Source organism: Camelus bactrianus, chromosome 8 (assembly GCF_048773025.1).
Source record: "Camelus bactrianus isolate YW-2024 breed Bactrian camel chromosome 8, ASM4877302v1, whole genome shotgun sequence".
NCBI lineage: Eukaryota > Metazoa > Chordata > Mammalia > Artiodactyla > Camelidae > Camelus > Camelus bactrianus.
The window spans coordinates 65600474-65624230 of NC_133546.1; the positions used below are offsets into that span (position 1 = coordinate 65600474).

Genomic DNA, 23757 nt, shown 5'->3' on the forward strand with positions numbered 1-23757 from the left:
TAAGTAGCGCAGAGTGTTAGTTATCAATTGGGAAATTACTTTTATAAAGGGTCAGTTTGTTTGAAAATATGTTCCTATTATAAAGCCCTTTCACCTCATTAATTATAACTTTTCTAATTCATAGGACACAGATAATGAATATTCAGGTAATGTAGACCCTTATGCTATTTTTGCATTGTTCTTCACAATTATCAGCCCAACATTTTGTCCACAATTGGTCTAGGGGATTGTCTACATATCACCTCACAAAAACAAAAGTTGCTTAGGTGCTCAAATTCTTATTAAGGGAGTGTGCCAGCCATGAGAACTTGTCAAACCATTTCGTGACCCTCACAATTCTGACCCAAAGGCATGCAAATTATTGTTAATATTGTAATTGTTTCAGGAGTGGAGGTGCCCAGTTCAAACCTCTTGACTTTGAGGAACATCTAACTATGAAGAATTGAGTTTTAGGTATTGTTAACCAAGTAACCACCTGGTTTACCTGGGTAGAAATGTAATCAGAGTGGAAATACCCACTTGGCACAGACCAGTCCAAGGGACTCCATTTGGTTCAGAGAGAACTCTCTCTATCTAAGAGTCCAGAGCTCTGGTCCTAGCCCTAGCTCTTCCTCTATGGATAGAACTTCATAAAATCCTCTGTGACCCCCATTATTTCAGTTTCTGTATTTGTCAAATTGGATAATAATCTGTTCCCTCCTAATCCCTGTAATAGACTGAATAATGACCCCCTGCAGATGTCCATGCCTTAAATCCCCCAGAAACTGTGATTATGTGACATGCTGAAAGGGATGTTGTAGATGTGATTAAGGATTTGGGATCTGGAGATGATCCTGGATTATCCAACTGGGTCCAATGTGAGCACAAGGGTCCTTATAAGGGAGGCAGGGGCAGCAGAGTGATCAGCAGGAGATGAGAGCATGGAAGCAAGAGGTTGAAGTGATGTGAAAAAGGGGTCACAAGCCAAGGAAAGCAGGTGGCCTCTAGAAACTGAAAAGAGTAAAGAAACGGATGCACTCCTGAAGCTTCCAAATGGAACACAGCCCTGCTGATGTCTTGATTTTAGACTTCTAACCTCCAGAATTATGAGAAAAATAAATTTATATTGTTTTAAGCCATCAAGTTTTTGGTGATTTGCCTAGTAGCAATAGGAAATTAATACAATGTCTAAAGGACTCTGAAGATCAAAGAACAGTTAAGAATGAGATCCCTCAGTAAAGTCAAAAGAAGCGTTTCAAAGCAAGATGATATGGTAGGTCATTTACTCTGCCCACAGATAATTAGAAAAAATTCCATAAATTATAAGCACTTACGAACCAGGATTGGATTGTTGCTTGGGTTTTATGTGCATTAAAATAAGTGGAGAAAGTGTAATTTGAGGTGGCACTGTTGACTAAAATACACAACCTAAAAGCTGAGAATCATGTTTTATTTGGCCAACTTTCTGAGGACTTCAAGCCTGGGAGACAACCTCTCATATAGTTAGGAACTGCTCTGCACAGGTAAGGGAGGAGCCAGAATATATAGGAATTTTTGCAACAAAGACCAGGTAGTTGGAACATCAAAATATTACTGTTAGTTAGAGAAAACCAGATATCCCAAGTTAAGGAATTTAGCACTTTTCTAGGTATGAGAAGATGCACAAGTCAGGTCTTATTGAAATCATTCCTTTGATATGAATCTGTCTAGGATCAGTATCCTGTGTTTCCCATCCCAAGTTCCCTCGAGGTGCACTGTTGAGGGTGGCAGGCATCCTGTTTCCATCCTGGACATCCTATTCCATTCTGAGTTCCCTTCTGGTTCACTGTCTGGGGCGGCTGTAATGACTGATGGTTTAATGGCTGCAACATCCTTTGTTTACTGATTTGGCAGGCAATATTTTTCATTCACAGCATGAATGTCTCAGCTTTCTTGATTATGCCACAAGGGCCTCCAGGTTCAGTCTGTCTTATCCCTCTTCTGACCATCAATCATCAACTCTGCTGTCCCATTTGACCTTCTGCATTTTCCTCTTTTTGCTCTTCTACTCTCACACCTCTTCCTGCTTTATAAAAATGGAGGCTGTGGCACTTTGTCAGAGAGGAAAACAATCACTAAAAAGAACCTGAAATTGTAACATCAAGGTCAATTTTCTCAGCATTTAAGCAGCTAGTCCCAGGTGCAGAAAGAAAGAAAGAAAGAATAGAGTGAGAGTAAGGAAGGGGTAGCTGGAAACATACCATAAATATTCAGACTCCAACTTGGGAGTCAACAAAAGTCATCTCCCAGGTTATTCATTTGCTGGTTATCATTTCTTTGGTTACAAAGAAACTGCTTCTAAAGCCAACTCATCTAATGTTTGAAAGTTTAAATGCGATGTAGAAACATTTACAGGGACAGGAATTACTTTGAGTATTGTGTATAGTCCTTGGACTTACTAAGTGTGATACTGTGATTTATAATGAGAAATATGTATTTGGTCTTCATCCCATTCCTAGCACAGAACTCCTAAACTATTGGGATTTCCCGAGTGTTGAGAGCAATCAATTGTCTTTTGTTATGTTAATGAAGTGACTTTTGGAAAGCTTTCTGAGAGAACCTAAGGGTGAGGGCTGGTTACAAGTACAGCCAAAATTGTGATTAGAGTTTGGAAATTTCAGTCTCACTCCTCGCCTTCAATCTCTAGGGAGTGGAGTGAGACTGAAGATTATATTTAATCACCAAAGGCCAATGACTTAATCAACCATGCCTATGCAGTGAAGCCTCCATAAAACCCCAGAAGGACAGGGTCTGGATAACTTCCAGGCTGGTGAACATGTGGAGATTCAGGGAGAGTGGCATGCCCATAATGAGAATGGAAGCTTCAAGCCCCTTCCCTGTATTGCTTCTTCTGGCTGTTCATCTATATTCCTTATCATATCCTTTAACAAACCGATATGTGTATGTGTTTCCCTGAGTTCTATAAGCAGTTCCAGCAAATAAATCCCAGAGGGAGGAAGTTATGGGAACCTCCAGTTTGTTGTCAAGTCAGACAGAAGTTGTGGGTAATCTGGTGTCTACTGAAAAAAAAAAAAATGCACAACCTAAAAATTAAGTGTTATGTTTTATTTGGTGGACATTTCTGAGGACTTACAAGCCTAGGATTCTGACTCTCAGATTGCTCCAAGAGACAAGACTGCTCCAAAGAGGCAGGGCAGGAGTCAGGCTATATAAGAGTTTTCAACAAAGACCAGGTAGTTGGAACATCAGAAGATTACTATTAGCTAAAGGAAACCAGATATCTTAAGTTAAGGAATTTAGTGCTTTACTCTGTATGGGAAGGTGCAAGAGTCTGGGCTCACTGAGATTATTCCTTTGATGTGCACCTTAGCTCTCTAGGGCCAATAGCCTGTTCTTTACTATTCTGAGTTTCCTCGGGGGGTGGCTGCAGTGGCTGAGAGCTTGGCAGTGGCTGGTCTGCTGCTCTCCATCTTGAGTTCCTTCCAGCTCACCGCTGGGGGCAGTGGTAGTGGCTGATGGCTGATGGCTGATGGCTGTAGCATCCTTCATTTACAGACATGGCAGGCAATAGTTTTCATTTACACTGGTGACCTACTGCTTGTGATTGGCATCTGAAGTGGGGAACAGTCTTGTGGGACCCAAACCTTCACCTGTGGGATCTGATGCTGTCTCCAGGTAGAAACTGTCAAAACTGAGTTAGATCATAGTACACCCAGCCGGTTCCCAGAATTGCCTGGTTCAGGGAAAAAAACCCCACACATCTGGTGTCAGAAGTGTTGTGAGTCTGGTCATAGTGTAGGAGTAAAGGAGAAACACAGAAGAACTGGGTTTTCCACATCTTAAGTGAATGCTTCTTATTTAGAATCTTCACGTAGAAAACTCCACTCAACAGTGATCCCTTTAAATTCTTCATTTAGACTAGAAATAGATACGTACATTTCACTATAATTTAAACATGATAACAGTCAACAAATAAAACTGAATATTGATATTTATGTTTATATTCTTTTCTTAGTAGCTCCTAACTTTCTTAGAGATAACTCCAACATTTGCTGCTTGTGATAATGACTAAAGAATGTCATTAAACATGACTATCACCTTTACTGTCATATCACACATTTTAACACAATTCAAAGAAAGTCTGAGAAAGGAGTAGCTGATTAATATGTGATATAGCATTTTATGACTAATCAAGTATTATTGGAACCATTAATAATTATAATCAATTACCTGCACACCCTAAATGGTAAAATACTTAGGTAGCATGCAAGAAGGAAATAAAAATGCAATTCTAAATCTTATTGTTTTGAAATGGTTTTATATATATTATAGTAAAATGAGTGGAAGTTGATCAAGCAGTTATCTCAACTTTGTAGTGTATTGGTCTGAGGTTAGGCCAAAATGTAATGTCAGGCCTATTTTAAACGTATGTGAATAAACACACATGGACATACAGAAGTAAGTTGTTTTTTGAGCAAGTGGATTTGTCTCTTCATCAAATACCCTTCATTCAGCTATTCTTCTGTAGAGGCCATTTCATTTCACCATTTGATGGCCATCAGGGTTAATTTCACGTGTCAATTTGGCGAGGCTACAGCACCCAGATTTTGATCAAACACTAGTTGCTATGAAGGTTATCTCTTAGATGAGATTAACATTTAAATCAGTAGACTTTGATTAAAGCAGAGTACGTTCCATCATGGTGGAACTCATCCAATCAACTGAAGGCTTTCTCTGGGTAAAGACTGAGGTCTTCCAAGAATGAAGGAATTCCCTCTCCAGACTGCCTTCCAACTCAAGCTATAGCATCAACTCTTCCCTGGATCGCCAGCCTGCTGATCCATCCTGCAGATTTTGTACTTGCCACACTCCACCACAATCATGTAAAACAATTTCTTAAAATAAATAACTCTCTCCCCATTGATATATAGTGTATGTGTTACTTTTCTGTTAATTTTGTTTTTCTGGAGAACCCTAAAACACTGGCTAAACTAGAGTTCTTGAATTAACAGTTAAAAAAAAAAGCAAATCATAACATCATCATATTCTAATATTCCCAGGTTCTGTACCACTTTCTGAGCAATCTCAGATTTCTTTAAGACATCACTAATGATATCATGAAAGAAAAGGTAGTAAAACTAAAAGGTTTGGTCAGCTGCCTCACCATCCCCACGTGGTATTTTGAAGCCCAATGTATAAAATCAAACTCAGGAAAACTGCAAAAATGAGAGTGGTTCTACATTATTTTCTGTTGTAGTATTCTCTGATATTACAACTATCAACCCAGGATTACCCTACAACAATAATTATATACCTCACTGCTCTTAACAGGCAGCAATAATTGCTGGGTTGTAGCAGGTAAACTGAGATAGTAAAAAGAATTTAAGACTCCAACAGCCTCATTGCTCTAAGAAAAACTTTGCCAATCATTTCCAATGCATATCATTAATGTTAACTTTATAAACATCTAAAATGAATGAAACTGGAAGTATCTTGATAGTCCCCAAAGACGGACTTAACTTTCTCACTGTTAGAAAAAGAAAAAGTGAACCATATGTTTTCTCATTACAAAAATAACTACCACTTTTATGCTGAAGTCGGTTCCCTTTTCTGCTTATTACCTGAATTCAGTTACCTGATAAGCATGAATTCCAATGAAACATTTCTCCTGTCTCTTGGAACACTGGTCCCTGTGCTACCTTTGGGATGCTGTTTTATTTTGTTTTGTTTTTCATTCCTGAGGCAGGAAATGTTTATTCCTTCAGGTTTGAGTTTGATTTGGCCAAGTAAGCTCTCTTGTCCAACATCAAAGCATAACAACTTCCAGCAGTTACACAGCAAAACAAAACCTGCTTTTTCATTAAAATCCGCTATCATCACGATTAGAAAAAATGATTCAGGCTGACTCTTACATGCTTACCTCAAAACATGATTGTTTCAGTTAACATGCTGACTAAAATTTAAATTTATAAACAACACAGTTTCCTGGAAAACATCTGTAAAATGTAAGAGTTGCTTATGTTGTTTAAACAACCAAAAAGAGTAAGGGAAGTTTGTTCCAAATGACAAAGGATTGTCCCAAAAGTTCTTATCTCTAAATATTGTTGTTTTTCTTGTTTATCCATGTGCTAAAATTTATGGGTATGAACAATAGAATTTTTTGGAGAACGTCATGATAATGCAAAAGCTGCTATGTAATTTAAGCCGACAGACAGTACACAATGAGTTTGTTCCAAAGTCAAAGCACTATACTTGTTACAATATTACTGAATAGGAAAGGTGAAGAAAGAGAAAACAAAAGAGGTGTGAAAGAACTGGGGCCTGCTCTCCCTTCAAGAAACATGAAGATTGGGCATTTGGAAGTGAAAATTTTTGAGCATGTCAATAGGTGAAAATGTATAGCAGTGTGTTAAAAATATGATATAAGTTCTAAGTTTATTTTTTCTCACTTAATATAAGTATAGCCACAAGAGTGAGAGGTACAGTGAGTATTCCCATTTTATGGGTGATGCAACTGAGGTGGTTAAGTTGCTCAAGGACATTCAGCAACTTTGATTCAGACATTCTGTCCTCAGAGCCTCGCTCTAGATAAGACTCCTAACACTCAGTAATGCACAAACAGAGGAAAAGGTGAAGACACAAGCTTCTTTATTCAAATTCAGATGCATAATAGGTTTCTTATTTTCTTAAAACTAAGTGAGACAATAAATTAAGTAAGTTCTAGGCCTTCAAGTCATAAATGTTACCCTATCACCAACTAGACTGCACATAGTTAACAGCAGCCTCTGGGCAGCACCTCCGCGAACTGGGTTTTTCCTGGAAGCCACCTGCTTAGCAGCTGGAATAACTTCCACTGTTAAGAGACCTTTGGGGTTCAAGGCAGATACAACCGATACAACCTGCTGGGGATGATGGCAAAGGGGGTGTCATCTTAAAGGAAAATGGAAAACTTTTTAACAGAGATGTGTGGGTAGTTAATGGCAGAAGTCTTGCAGAAGTCTTGCAGAATTAAAACGTTTTCTTAAAGCATCACCCATGATTAACCTTTCTCTCAGTTGGCTGGCTTTCTCCACTGTCTCCTGTAAAAAGTATGCATATTCCTATTCTTCTTAGCCTTCTATCTTATTGTTGATTAATTCATTTCCAGGATCTATAACAGTCTTGATTTTTATAATGAAATGATGTTCTTTTGTTACCTCAATAATAAATTTCCTTGGCTAGAGTGGAAAATAAAAATCCAATGTTAAATAGGGAATATAGAATTCCATGCTAAAGTAGGCCACGTTAGAATAAAATTCTGGAAAAGAATTCCATATGGAATAAGTATGTATTAGCCTGAGTCATATTCTTTCTATCTTAATAATTGTTTTATCACACACTCCTTATGTAACTACACTCACACATTCATTGCATCTCATTCTTGTTCAAGATTTACAAATAACATATTTTTTTAAGAACTACCATGGCAGCACTCGAGTGATTTCCTACAATTTTTAGAAGTCTTTTCTCTTGAAAGGGCTGAACCACAAACTCAACACCTTCACTCCAAATAATGAAATGTGGTGAAAGTGATGAGAAAGGGATAAAAAAGAATATTTAAAGTGGAAACGAAATGTCTCCCTCCCTGTCGATGGCCTGCAATGGGCTGGGGCTTTTTGTGGGTTTGGATGTTTACTTACTATCTAGGTCCCCACTAGAGCATGATCCATCTGAGAGCCTGACCGCCCACTCTTCTGTGACTTCTGCATGGAGCACAAAGTCTGAAGCATAAAAGTTGCTCAGCAAAGTTTCATTAAATTAAGTGAATGATAATGTTTTTGCCTCAAATATAGGGCTTCACTTGAATTCACTGACAAAGTATGTAAATTTTACCCACATGGAAAGTGAGATCATAGCATCATAGAATTTTAGAAGTAAAAAGAAGCTCATGAGGTTTCTTTCTCGGTGCCTAAGATAATTTTAGGTTGTAGGAGAAAAGTACACACTGAGAGAATCTGAATCCAGTTCTCAAGTTGTTTTTTTTCCCCCCTAGTGATGTGCATTTTTCTGATATTTTGAAATTCAAAGTTTCCTTTCCATTCATATTGAAATGACTGCCCAGTCTGCTTACCAGATGCCTCTTAGACTAGCCCTTGTCAGGGCTCAGTGCAGAAGGATCATCCACTGGATCAGGCCACTTTCTGTTCCTCCCTTCCCACTTAAATTAAAAATTCAATGTCTCAATTATAAGGAAATTATAGCTCAGGCACAAAGAATAATACAAATTCAGAGAGTAATATTTAAATCACAGGTGGAAACTAATTTTCTAGAGTTTTTAAAATAGAGAATACACATCCAGAGAGCTAATCTAACTCAAAGATATACTACTGTTACCTTTAAATATAATAGACGTATATGTGAAATCTGAAAAAAAAAAAGACACAAATGAATTTATTTACAAAACAGAAATAGACTCACAGACATAGAGAACAAAATTATGGTTACCAGAGGGGAAAGAGGGTGGGAAAGGATAAATTGGGAGTTCTAGATTTGCAGATACTAACTACTATGTATAAAATAGATAAACAACAAGTTTCTACTGTACAGCACAGGGAACTATATTCAATATCTTGTAGTAACCTATAATGAGAAAGAATATATGTATGTGTATGCATGACAGAAACATTATGCTGTACACCAGAAGCTGATGAAACATTGTAAATGGACTATCCTTCAATTAAAAAAAAAAAAAAAAGAAAGAAATAGTTGAACTGAAGTACGTTAGATGACAGTCAAGGGCTTACAGCAAATACACCAACCCTTCTGCATGTGATTATATTAAGCATTTCATTCCTCTGGATTCTTATAGCTTTAAAATGCACACACACTTGAAACAGGTCACATCTGCAAAGACCTTAATTATCATTTAAAACCTTATCAGGGTTACTAATCACTTGACACCAAGTCTGAGACTCAGTGCAGGCGCCCCAGGGTGTAAAGAAGAGACCAGTATCAGAAGTAGTTTAAGTACATCACAGATAAAGTCTATCAAGCTCAACTAGATTTAAGCTCTTTTTCGTCAGACTCCATAAACCTTCGGCACAATTTTATGAGACTTACGCGTCTTGCAGTTACATGGCTGTTTTATTCTTCCCTGTAGCCTGTGTCTTCTGTGTGGGTAGGAGCTGTGTGATGCTTCCATTTGTTTCCTCAGTTCCTATTCAGTGCTTCCCATGAAGAAAGTTTTTTTTTTTTATGTTTGCACATTAAATTTTGCTTTGAGCCGTCATTACATTTGGTAACTACACTCTCTGGTCATATTTAGGATATAAAAGGAGCAAGCAGCAGTCCATAGACTTGGGCTAATTAATTGCAGAAGCACTAATATTCTGAAATAAATCTGCTTCATGGTAGAGCAGCATCTATTTTGTTGCCTTTCTACTTCTAGACACAATTAAACAAGAAAAGGACAATTAAGTCTGGCTTTTGTGTGTGTGTGCTGCAGTTCTGACCTATGAAGCTCCACTCTTTCACCAGAAACCTTTGCAAACCACTAGTTTCTGGTTTTATTTAGTATGTCCAAATCAGATTTAACAGAACCAGACCCATTCCAGTACATCAGGCACAAGAAGTCCCTTTGATCTTTTTGCCACTTTTAAGAAACAGCTGCATCTTTGTCAAAGACCTAGCAGGAAGAGCCAAAAGTTTGAGAACAGATACAGCCACGTGCGAGAAGATAGAAAGAATTGTTAGAGGAATCGACTCCTTGTTAGAATCCCAGAGACCTGAAGGGAGGTCTAGGGCTTTAAACACGGAGTAATTTCCAAGAGTTGGGCCTCAGAGGTGACCCGTTCCATCATCCTATTGAATAAGACAGCCTGATATCACCATCAAAGAAGGACGGGATGGTAAGATTGGTTTTAAGGTTATCCAAACATTCGCTTCGTAATAAGGAAATTACAACCAAAAATAAGGAAATTACAACCCAAAAAGTTCATACTTGAACTTTGCCCTTCTCTAATTTTTTCAGATAAAATTGAAGCCTTTCTTTGTTAAAATTCCTCTGTTGTGTTTTCTTCCATCTGCGTTTCATTTCAGGGAGAAAAGAATATCCTGCATAAACACTCAACGTATATTTCCGTGCACGGGGTAAAAATGGCCATCTACTGCATCTGTATCTACTGCATATGTCTCCCCTGCGAGGCTCTAATCCCACTAAGGGCGTAGTACCCCTCAGCATAGCCCACAGCTCCTGTCACATGTTTGAACTGAACTGAACTTTATTTGTTGTTCCAGATAAATGCTGGAGTTTGCCATGCACAACGATGTCCAAACACTTCTTTTGAGCAGAGCGTTGCAAACGACAAAATGAAGATTCCGAAGCTAGCTCAGATATGCTGGGTGAGAGAGAGGCTCTGAGGGCTGGCTCCAAGACCTGGGAAGGGTTAACCTTTACCTCTGGTTCTGCCACTGCTCCAAGGTTTACTTTTCCACGCGGGTGGAAACGGACCACTGAGTGAAAGAAAAAGCAAAGCGGCAGATGACAGACAGCAGAAGTTTTCGATCATAGCCTCATCCAGGTTCCCAGCACATGTTGTAGATTGAGTGTTCTGTGAAGCCCAAGAGGCATGAACTGAACAGGAGGCTGAGCCAGAACTCCTCATGGTTTATTGAAAACATTTCCAGGTCTTGGAAATGTACCCTAATAGGAATTCCTAACATTTCTGGAAAAGCCAGGGAAACCAATATGTTCTGAGAACCCAGTGGCCTTCCCTCTCCTCTTTGGGAAGAAAGATGAAGTAGGCAGTCCAGGCAGTACATACTTGAGTGTAAGTTGCTTTCAGAATTTAAACAAGAAGATACAACATCTTATAAATATCTTATACTATTCTGAATGTTTGTTTATATATCCATACATATGCATATTTATGTAGTTAATACAACACACAATGGGAAGCAAAAAAATCTAGATTCTAAACCAAGCTCTCTTCTCAAGGAAGGACACCAAATGATCTCTGAGGTGTCTCCAAATTCTAACTTACATTATTTAATTTTTTATTGAAGTATAGTTGATTCACAATGTTGTGTTAGTTTCAGGTGTATAGCAAAATGTTTCAGTTATACATACATATATATATATATATATATATATAGCCTTTTTCAGATTCTTTTTCAGTATAGGTTATTATAAGATGCTGAGTATAATTCCCTGTGTATTTCATTTTATTTTTTATCAGATTTAAAGAAGTATATTTTAGGAACAGTAAACTGCATACATTTAAACTGTACCATTAAATCAATTTTGACAGATGTACACACCCATGAAACCACCAACACAATTGAAAAGCAGAATATTTCCATGATCCCCCCCAAAAGATTCCCTGTACCCCTGTACCCCTTCCTCTACCTCCAACTGAGCCAACCACTGATCTGTTTTCTGTCAATATAAAAGAGTTTGTATTTATGTAAATAGAATTATCTAGTAAGTACTCTTTTATGTCTGGCTCTGTTCACTCAGCAAATGATTTTTGAGAGTCACCGATGTGATTGCATGCACCAGTAATGTCTTCTTGACCATTTTGAAGATAGCTCATTGGTTATTTGTGTTTGTCTAATGTTATTTCATGATTTTAGATTGAAATTATGTATTTTGGGAAAAAATACACAGAAGCAATATTCTCTTCTCAGTACAATAATAAAGAGATACATGATGTCAATATGTCTTACTACTTTTGATGTTAACTATAATAATTTGATTAAAGTGGTGTCTGTTGTATTTCTCTACTGTAAAGTTACTCTTTTTGCATTTGTAGGTGATCAATACCTTGGGGCAGATACTCTGTGACTATGCAAATATCCAGTTTCTCCTCAAACTTCCATCCACTAATTTTGGCATCCATCAGTGATCTTTCTCGCAAAGATTATTACTGTGGCCTTCCAGTGGGGATCGTCTATTTCTTTTATTCCTTACACATTTATTAATTGAAATTCTTCTGTAAGGAAGAACTATTCCTTCTCCCCTAATTAATATTAATTTATATTCTATGGATTATACAACAATGCTATTATTATTTATTTTGTTGTCAGACTAGTCTAGATTTGGCCATTGGGAACTCTTTCTTTCCTTTTAACATGGTCCCATCTTTTTTAAAGCACTTCCTTACTTTCCAGCACCAAAATGTTGCTTATGCCTATCTTGTTTTTCTCCTGTTCCAGATGGAGAATCAGCCACATTCCCTTGGTTTTATTTATGCTAATCCTAAGAGGAGGGTCTCTGCTTCTATCCCTTCTGTTGAGAAAGCTAGGAGATACATGTATTTATACTAACCCAAGCATACACAGAAATTTACATTTATTACTGTAAATGTAATCCAGCTATTTCTGCAGACTTCTGACTCCAATCCAATATATGCCTATTTACCACCCTCTCCCTGTATTTATTTTATAGTTGTCATATGCATTCCAAAACAATGCATCCCAGAACCTCACAAGATAATGCTGTGATTTTTGCTTTAAACCGTTATGTTCATTTTTTGATTGAGTGTCTTTTATGCACACTTAACTATTTGCTATTTCTGATGCTTTCCATTCATTTCTTAAGCTTTGTGTCTCCCCCGGTATCACTTCCTTTTAGCTTGAAGAATTGCTTTTCTTGAAATACAGATCTGCTGGTAATCTTTTGTTGTTATAGTTTTTTGGATTTTTGTTTGTTTGTTAACCTGGAATGTCTGTATTTCACTTTCTTTCTTAAAACATATTTTTGTCTGGACTAGAATTTTGGCTTAGTAATTCTTCTCCTTTCCATACTTCAAAGATTTGACCCATGGTGTTCTGGACTTCTTTGCATCTGATGTGAAAACCATAATCTTTCAAATCATTTTTTTTTTCCTAACTACTTTCAAGATTATCACTTTCTCTTTGGTGCTCAAGCAGATTCACTTAGATGTGGCTAGGCATTTTATTAGTACTTATTCTACTCGTGGTGCATTAACCTTCTTAAAGTTGTAAAATTAAGTCTTTCACCAAATTTGGTATGGTTTTGACCATTTTTCTTGGTATGTTTATTTTAATAGACAGTTAAATTAATTAGAGCTAAACTGCACATTCTGTGTCACGTGCAGTGGGTGATATTGCAAATCTCAGTTCAATCCTTTTATCCTTAGGGTTAACAGCTAACTTTGATTATGCTCCATGAAAGAATGGTCCTAGGTCAATCAGAGATTTGGGGAGAGTTGATACAGAATTTAAGGCTCCACTTCTTTGGCTTCTTCCTCTTCAGGACTTCTTCTCCACTCTCTAGAGGCCGTGGTCACCCTGGGCGCTATCTTCTGGTTCTGTAGATGCTCTTCACAGCTTTGTACTGTGACTGTGGCTAGTCTCAAGCTCGGGTTATCAAAATAAGCTCAACCCATGACAGCCCTTTCTTCCAAATTTCACCTCACCTCCAACAGATGTCTGCTTTTATTCACTCTTCAGGAGCCATTAAGTAAAATTGTCTACGTGTGTATGTATCTGTATGATTATGCATTTTCTCCAGAGTATGTAGTTGTTATCTGCCAAAGGGTCAATCTATTGTGTTCTTATTCTACCATACTAAAGGCAGAAATGCCTCAAATTCTATTATTTAATAAAGCAATAAATGTGTGTGTGTACTTTTGACTAAACTATTGCAAATGCTACTTATTGCTTCCCTTTATTCATTTTTCCCATGTTGCTATTTAATTACTAAAAGTTATTCTTTTAATTGCTAATATGTAGAGTACTCACAACCTATCAGGTATTTTCACCTACACCATTTTTGCTGTTTTCAAAGAACCTACGAAAAAAGAGTAGATATTATTTTCAACAAGCTAGAGAAAAGGAAATTGGAATTCCAAAGATTAGAAGATAACAGAAGATCACACATGGTATGGATTCATATGTGTGTGGAGAGAGAAAACTGTCCATTTCTAGAGCAGAGACAGCCTAAAGAAAACTTAAGGATAACCGAATCCAAGCATTTCCTATGAAAGACTGGAGTTGGATCATTTAGGTGACTTTCAAAGCTTGCACAACTAGTTAATGACTGAGCCAGAATATCTTCTCTGGGAAAAGACTTAAGTGGTCATAAAAAAAGCCAATGTTCGTTCTATAGAAGGAAGGACTTCTAGCAAAAGGGCTGTACAAAAATGACAAACTAAAAAATTGTACATTGTCTACTAATTTAGAGGCATTTAAGCAGAAATAGAACTTGTCAGGGAAGCAGAAGAATATGTTTAAGCATTTGATGGTTTATTGAACTAGGTGACCATTAAGGTTCCTTCCAGACCAGAGCATTCATGACTTGACAATTCAGTGGCCATTACGTTGCATCTAAAAGTGACATTCTTTCCTTGTGACTCTATCACCTTGACACGTTTGTGTGTATGCCCCGAAGAAATAATTTTTTAAACTGTGGAATTAATGTTCGTAACATGTGGTGCTTGTAGAGCTATTGGTGCTGCCTAGGAAAATACTTTAGAATTCCGAACAGTAGCAGACATAGATTTCACATGATGAAATCACTTCCATAATATTGTCATTTAATCTTCTCTATAAAAACATAAAGTGATGTTCTTATTATAGTTGAAATCAATTGTTATGTTTAAAAATCAGAACAATTTTTTTCTTATAAATCAAACACAGAGACATACACTTGTATATAGAAATAGAGATATATGGAATGACATTTTTCCTTGGAAAAATATTTCTACGAATGTAGTTTGACTTTAAAATTTTTAGTCAAAGAGGAAATGTGACAATTGTAACTTTTTTATATTATTCTGTAATTCAGATTAATGTACTCATGAGCCTCTCCTTTTTTTCCAGTAGGACAATGGTTATCAAATGTGGTCGAGGGACCCCTAGAAGTTCCCAAAACCAATTCAAGGATTCTGACAGGTAGGCCCAACTACTTCCATAATAATAGGAAGACATTTTTGCCCTTTCTGCTTTAATTCTTGTACAAGTATACAGTATAATTTTCCAGAAACTATATGCCATACAGGACATCATTACTTTTACCACTAATGGAATATGTGCTTGTGTATTCTTACATTTTCTATAATCTAATAATAGCATATAATTATGTGCATTTTTGTATATAGTAACTCAATTTTTAATTAGGACTTACATTATTCTATTACTATCACCAATAATACCTCTTTTAATCTTTGTAAACTCATTATCATCCAATAAATCCTACTATGAAATCCTGAAATTCTCCTTGTACCTACGTGGAAGCAAAAAAAGAAGTAGAATTTGTCTGGATTTGGATAATTTTAAATTGTGAAACATGTTCTAAACCTTTAAGCATTATCCAAAGATAAACTGTTATTATTTTATATTGTAAGAATTTACTTTGAAATAGAGGAAATACATATTTCTTATATTTGATGAATGATTATTGGGCTTACAATAAGATAAGAAGATTTTCTTTTCTCAATCCACAGATGTATCATCTACATCTAAAAATGCTGAAAAAATGAAGCTGATTAATATGAGGGTTTTTTTCATAATATAGAGGGTTATTTGACTAACGGAAGAGAGGAAAATCTCTAAAGAACCTGGGTGAAACTGTAATCAAAAAACAAAACTATGACAAAATGCTAATTTCTTCACCTTGTAAACGCTAATGATATTTTTTATTGTGTCTTTTGAAACAGAATATTTTAAAATAGTTTTCTAGTGCCATTTCAGCTGCAATGTCATTTGGAGACCAAACATTTGAAATTAAAAATAAATAATTAAATATTTAAAACACACTTAGGCTGAAGTCTTTAACAGACAAAACTGTTTGTTAACAGCTTTTCAACCTAGACTTGTGGAAGCCACTGAAATGTCTTACAGGGGATATTATCATATTCCATTGACTGGAGAAGAACACAGAATACCTGGGCCGTTTGGACCACTGACATCGCTCAATGCTTGCTGCTGAAAAATACGTAAAAGCATTCACATCTGTGCCAATCTTCAGTGTTATAGTATCTTGTCAAATTGAAAATTTCCTTGCAAACATGGAGATGAGATAATATCTGCAGAACTGTACTTTGTCCTTACAAATGGATACATCTACAACATGGCTGGACTTGCTCATTTGCTTGTAGTCATCTGTTATGGGTACCAAATAAGCAGCCAGGGAGAGCTTGTTTTATGTGAATTTTTGGCACCAAGCACAAGTGGCACTGAAATATTCACAGTGTTGAGTAATATTTCTTAATTGTATCATTTGAGGGGCCTCTTGTTGACCGTGTTGACTTTTGCAATGGTGGTACAAAAGCTGTAATAGGTAAAACTGCTAGTGCCTTACCATAAATCAAGGTAGTGACACCCAACTGGACTACTGGTCATTGTATTCTTCGCTGATAAGCACTTGCATGTAAAAAATAATAATAATAATGTCAGTTTTAATTAGGAATATCTGGTTCCTTGGCTCTCCCTGAGCACTTAGGATAATGGAATCTGGTGCTTTCTTTCTCCCCTGGAACATGCAGGGAGGCTTGAGAGATTTCACTTGACAGTGGTTTTAAGTTAGGAAGGAGAAGGATTCAGGAGTGAGACAACATGCTCCCATCTTTCCAGAATTCCTCTTCATAGTTAACTGGTAAAAATATGAATAAAAATATGAATGACTAAATCCATTCTTCTTTTCTTGAATTTATTAAATAATTTTGACACAAAAGTTCATTTTTCTTCGCAAGTACAGTTCTAGGTTCTTGTTTGTTGTTTTATTGATTTTAAATTAATTTACTGTCAAAAATATTTTATCTATTGTTGTCTCTGTTCTGTTATAATGTAAGGCCCATAAGGATGGAGCTGGTGTTTATGTTCTATTTGTTACCCAGTATCTAGAACGATGACAGGTACATAGTAGGTACTCAACAGAAAAGTGTAAAATGAATTCTTTTTATTTTTATGTTCAACTTAACTTGCCTGAATTTTGTGTGTGTGTGTGTGTGAACTATGCTTCAAATGAATCACCCTTAACAACAACAACAGAAAAGTCTATCCAATTATGTTTACCATTATTTACAAAATAAACAAAAGTTCTTTTCTATATATAGCAGGGATCTTTTTACCTTTTTTGCTGCTTTATCATTCTCTTTTCTGACTTGAAATTAATTGCATTTAATTTGTGATAGCCCATTGCTTCTTCTCTTCAGATTGCTCTTTAATATTTTTGCTTTTTTAAGTCTTCCAGACTTATTTAATAATACATATGTTTTTATTTTTATTTTATTTTTTAAATTTAATTTTATTTTTTAATAGCAGTACTGGGGATTGAACCCAGGACCTTGTGCATGCTAAGTATGCACTCTACCACTGAGCTATACCCTCCCTCCAATATATGTTTTTAAATATAGCTCCATCTAATGGGTTATAATCATGTAAATCCATGTTTATAGGATACATGAATAACCCAAAGAATTAGCAACTGGAAATGTCACTATATTTGCTAATCACTGATATTTTCTAGTGGCTAATGCCTTGCTCCCTTCTACTCAAGATTTTAAAACTAGATCCAGCCTCACCCTGATGAGTCTACACAACTGTGAGTCAGAGAGTCAGCCTGTACTTAATTAAAAGCTCTTTCCCTTTTAGTTGAAGACTTTGAAAAGTCTCCCAGTTCACAATTAGTTATCCTTGTCTTCACATACATCTTCTCCTCGCTGAAGCACATCCACAGGAACATCAGACAAGAGTTAATCTGCTCCCTGTTGTGTCTGACTAGCCACCTTACCAGCCTTCTGGCTGTCTTGCTGATTCCTAGTTAACAGAATCTCTTGATGGGTTTGAAGACTGGTTTAAAATAACTTCATTATCGATGGAAAATCATTCCTCTCCTTGTCTTGTTTCAACTGACTCTTCCTGCCTTGTTTTATATATACACCCCGCTGGTCCGCAGTTTGGAGAAGTATTATATATACACCATATATATATATATAAATATATAAATATACTAACATTCACCTGTGCTTGCACAGTCATACAAATACTGAATGATACCACCGCTACAATCACCAAGATCAATCATGAGTGCTCAGGTTAGCTTCTTGTAGAGTGATGCCAGTTTAGATGGCACTGGAGAGGACAAATTTGGCTAGATGGCTATGATTCTGAAGGGGACAGATGAGGCATAAATATGGCTACACTGTCTGATGTAATTGCCTACATAGTTGTTTATTTTTTACTACTATCATCATCCCACCATCATCATCACTATTTACAATGATATCTATTTGCTATTTCTTTGCCTTATAAGCACAGCATGAATTTCATTAAATCTCATTAAATTGAATGCTCTAGAATATTAAGTGTACCTATATTTACCAAATCCAACATATTCTCCTAGCCACCAAATTTATTTCTATTTTAAAGAAGGGAATTCTGATGTTCAGAACAGAAAAGGCCATTTTTTCCTAATGGCCCATATATGTCAGTGATGGAGCTGGTAATAAAACTCTAGTTGTCTGACTCTCCAATTCAGTGCTCATTTGAAATTGCATTCTTCATTCAATGAAAGCTAAATGAGAAAATAAAAGTTACATGCTGATTCCACAGGATATGTCCTGCCAGACTAATGTTACCCATTTCACTCTTTGTGACCCAAGCATACTTCAAGCACTATTTGCTAAATGACCTGTGAAGGTCATTTCATGCAACAGTGCAATATTTGATGTTTCTGAGTCACCCATATTTTGAAATATTAACAAAATATAATTTGTGAGCCTTCTTCTCTTTTCATAAAATTAATAGACTACTTACCCACGCCAGTCTCCTAGTAAGGTTATGAGGACTTATTCATTCAAACTAATAGTAATAATGATAAGTACTGCAATAAGTAGTAAAAAAAAGTTTTTTAAAAGGTTCCCTGCCATTTGCCAAGCAACACCGTAATAATTTAACATATACTATTTCTCTGGAACTCTCTTAAAAACACCTGAGATTGGTATTATTATCATTATTATTATTATTACTTTACTATAAATAAAGATAAAGCTTTGAGCATTCAATTAACAGACTAATGTTTCAAATTCCATTCTTCAGATCCACATCTCTTACACTGAGAATAAGGTATTATTCTAAAGCCTCTCAATTTCAAATCTAAAAATAAATATGAAGCTGAATTGAAGAAAGAGAAACTGTTATCATCAATGTCTTCTGTGTGATCCAGAATACTTTACTAGATATGCAATAAAGCACGCATAAGTTGTAGTCTACATTCTAAACAGGTCTATTTATCATCACAATAAAAAGGCATATATATTTTTTATTATTTAAGAGAAGCATAACCACTTTCAAAGAGCTTAATAGATGCTTTTTAAAATTTGTGTTTATTTTTAGACATAATATTTAACTACCAAAAAATAAAAGGTGCCTTATGAATTGCCACATAAAACAGATATTAAACTAGGCAGATAATTGCCTTGGTTTATTACTTTTCTTTCATTAAATATTTATGAAGACAGTCTATCTATAGAAAGTGTCATAAAAAAGAGTAAGAGTAACACTACTATTGAAATATTTAAAAGTAACTCAAAAAGCTTTCATGCTCAGGGGTCAGGAATCTTAAGAACAGAGAAGAAGACATATCAAATAAAACTCAAAATGAGATATTCTAAAAGAAAACGGGTAGGAAATGAACATGAAAAATGTATCCCGGTAATTCCCAGACTAAAGTAGCAGGGAAAGAGGTCTACTACTAATGTACACGGTTTGAAACCACTCACACTAAGTACACACAGTGGTTCTCGTCCTTGGATCTTTTTGAGACTCTGCTGCAGAACTTTTAAAAATCACCTACAGCGGGACCTCTCCATTTAATATTCTGATTCAGTGAGCAACTCTGAAGTAGAACTCTTGCATCTATACTTTTAAAACAAACAGTAAAGCAAACAAACAGCCTCCTCAAAAGCTTTTGCTGGGTATTCAGCAGTGGAGAACCACAAATGCATCAACTAGATAACTACTCAATCTTAATTCCAGGCGGCAGATTTTTTTTTTTCATATTCTATCATACTTTGGGGTATCGGGGTTATAAATGGTGCTACCCAGTTCAAAAGGAATAGATAATTAAAAGAGGAAACAGGAGAAAAAATATGGCAAGAACCTATTTACCTGATGGGGAAAAAACACAAAATAAATAAATGATAGGATTACACATATAATGGTGACATCTCATGTATTTTTTAACCTAAAGATCCTAGTATTGTGTCTCATATTTGGCATAAGCATATAATAACTACTTAATGAATCAATTAATTATAATAGAAAACATTTGGCTATAATAAAAGAATTTTATTAAAAAAAGAATAAAAGTTTGGTGAAGGAAAGTATGTATAATTGCTATGTTAAACATTACTAATATGGAAATCTTTCGACTGAAGTGTACCAAAGATAAATACACAGAGAAACCCATCCTGTTGACATTATCCTTCATAATGTTGAATTAAAATTTGGGATATCAAGCATAAAATTTAGACTCTAGTAATATAGATGTAAATTTGTATTTGTATTCCAAGTTTTGAAAATTGAGATGTAAATATAAATACGATCGAACCCTCAGGACTATGGGAAAGAAAGTGATATTATGAAGTTCTTCCTTCATTCCTAGTACAATGTTTTGCAAATAAAGAGCTTTTAATATTATCTCAGATGGCCTTAGAGAAATGTGAGCTTCTAAAAAATAAAAAACTTTGACTAGTGACAAGATTATACTGCATAGTACAGGGAAAATATATACAAGATCTTGTGGTAGCTCACAGCAAAACAGAACGCAACAATGAATATAAGTATGTTCATGTATAACTGAAAAATTGTGCTCTACACTGGAAATTGACACAACATTGTAAACTGACTATAACTCAAAAAAATGTTAAAAAAAAAACTTTGACTAGTGAACTGGAGGTATTAAAAAAAAACAAAGATGCACAAACTACAGAGAATAACATGGCTGCTAAGGAAACTGTTTTAGGAGTTTTGGCTTTTAAAGAAACAAGATTATGTTCAAAATATTAAACAATCAACATTGTAGGGACACTTACCAATTGGAGCAGAAGCTGTAACCAACCAATCCAGCTGACCATCGTGCTACAGTTTCACATCAGCCCTACAAGTAGAAATGCCCTGATCAATAAAAACACACAAAAATTCCTTTATGGACTACTGCATTCTGTTGATTCTTATTTTGTGGTTGGCTTTATTCCTTTGACAACTATATAAGTTTAAAAAGCTAAAGCTCTAATCTGTTCTTAGAAACAATGATCAGGACATATATGTAAACTAAAAAAAATGTACAGTATATTGTATATATGTATTGACATGCAATATAATGTATATGTGCAGTTATGCTGTAATAATTCTACCTAATAAAACTGGAAAAGGGAAAAAAGCTTGTAAAAATTCCCTAGTGTATTAGGAAAGTTAGGACTCAGGATAAGTTGAATTTCATAAGCAAATTAGGATCATCATGAAGTCTCACAGAACTTCCTAGAGCATAAGAACAACAAGCAAGAAGCAGTGTCAGTGTCTGAAACGCTCATTGTAGTGGTCACAGGAGAGAGTGTTCTTCAACTTCTCGTTGGCTTCTCATCCTAGACAAGAAGAGACAGAGCTAAAAGAGTGAAGAGGAACTTGAAATTTTATAGAGAAACAAGTCACTTTAGTAAGCTCAGTTGTTAGGGTCCAGATCAATTATCTCCTTGTAAAAAATTACTGTGAACGTGATTGTAAATTCTAATTTTCAACAAAGGATGAAGATTTGGAGAGGATCCTGGAACTCCAGAGACTGGCATCCATAAAAACGTCTTGTTAAGCCTTTCAAAAAACATCATTAAGGATAACTCATGACACTCAAACTAATATCCATATCCACTCAATCAGTAAACATACACTGAGCACTTATTAAATGTAAAGCCTTGGGCTCTAGAGTGGGGAGAAAGATGAATTTCGGCTCTCTACGAAATTCTCTGGCAGGGATTGTAATATTACATAGGCTGGCAGTTAAGGAAATACTATATACATGGTGGGATTTAAGTTCTAAAAGTTCGTCATATTAATTTGGAGAGACTTGAGTGATACAAGTTTGATGAGCCTAAATTCAATAGGCTGATATTCCAAATCCAAAAACGATAGTAAAAGTGAATAGAGGTTAACCTAGAACATGGTGTGTATGGATATTCCACACAGGGATTGGTCCTTCATTCTTTCCTATAAAAGATTTTTATATAACAACATAGATGACAAATATATATATCTATGTAAAGCTGAAATGAATAGCTAAAATATTAAATGACAAAATTGAGACTCAGGTGTACTCTGATAGTTGATGAGTTCAAATAACATAACAGAATAAGAAGAAAGGTAAAGTCTTGATTTGGGAGCAAAATAAACCAATCGTGCAAGGATGACACAGAGTAGACCTGGCTTGACAACAGTTTCAGTGAAGAGATTCAGATTTATCTGGCCATAATTCTATATAAATTAAAAAAATGATCTGCAATTAAAAATGTTCTATTTACATGTATTATCTGATGTTTATTTTAGCATTCTTCACAACAAAAAATGAATGCAACATGAAAGCAGAAGTTTAGGGGAAAAATTATTATACATCAAGAGCCAGTGGACATATAACACAGCCCAAAAAAAGACTTTTTAATCACAAGAAAATGTTATATAAACAGAAGGATATGTGTTTGATATTCAGCATAATTTTACCTTATGTAGAAACTTTTATAGAAATCATACTGAAATGATATACGTCAAACATTTAAAAGAGGTCTCTCCACAGTATCTGAGCTCAAGGAGATTTTTTTTAAATTTCTTTTTAATTTTTTAACTTTCGTAAGGGTTTCCAAAAGCCATACTTTTGGAATCAAAATATTGTTTTAAATAAACTAACCAATTAGCCTCCTCACTGACAACTTTGAACTGGTTTTGTCTTATTACTATTTAATAGAATCTATCGATGATTGTGGGAAGATAAATTAGATTTAAAATCTCTGCAGAAAAAACTCATTATGCAAATAATTTGCCCTGAGATAAGAAGCAACTCTCTGCATTATTGTAAAATGCCTGTGCACACTGCACTCTTTTTCTCTCATCTTCTTTTATCATCTATCCATTTTCAAATCACTCAGATCTTTTTTGCAAACAATATCTAGACAATAGTTTGCTAACTGTCCATCCCTCCTTTTGTGGGAGTGATCCATTATCAGCCAGGCAGTGGGAGAGTCCCCACTGGGCCTGCTGAGTGAAAGGTGCAGAGGACAGGCTGCACTGCCTCTGGGGTGGGGACTAGGTCCAGCTGAGATGGTCAAGAGGGAACTTTGAGCAGCCTGCAGTAACACTGAAACTTTGGATGTCAGAATTAGACACTAAGGAGAATCCAAAATAAAAATGAAGGAAGAGGATCAAAGACATGTCTCTTTTATATCATAATTTTGTCTTAGGTCAGCTTTTGAAGTGCTGAATATGTGCACTAAGATGGGGCCAACATATAAACAAACTTTGACTATTACTTCCAGTCCTCAGATCGATAAAACAGTGTTTATTGACTGATAGTACAATAGTTGCAGAGCAGAAAAACATTTCTGAGGAGTGGTAGGTAAGCTCAAGGGACAAAGGAGCATTATATATTGCATTTGTGGACATATGGATGCTATCAATAAATTAGATTAAATGTATTTTTGGAATTATATAAATGAGGAAGAATTTCAGTTGATTTGATGCCATGGATATTTCTAAGACTCACACAAATTTAAAATTAATATAAAATTACAA

At 35.6% G+C, this 23757-nt stretch overlaps 1 long non-coding RNA gene across 5 annotated transcripts in view; it reads right to left on the minus strand.

The window, feature by feature from the left end:
• LOC123613624 (uncharacterized) overlaps window positions 1-23757 on the minus strand; it is a 490223-nt gene that overhangs the window by 131019 nt on the left and 335447 nt on the right. For all 5 annotated transcript variants that reach the window (XR_012508744.1, XR_012508745.1, XR_012508746.1 and 2 more), the window contains one exon: window positions 21021-21085. This is a non-coding gene — a long non-coding RNA (uncharacterized LOC123613624). The remainder of the gene's footprint in view (window positions 1-21020; window positions 21086-23757) is intronic.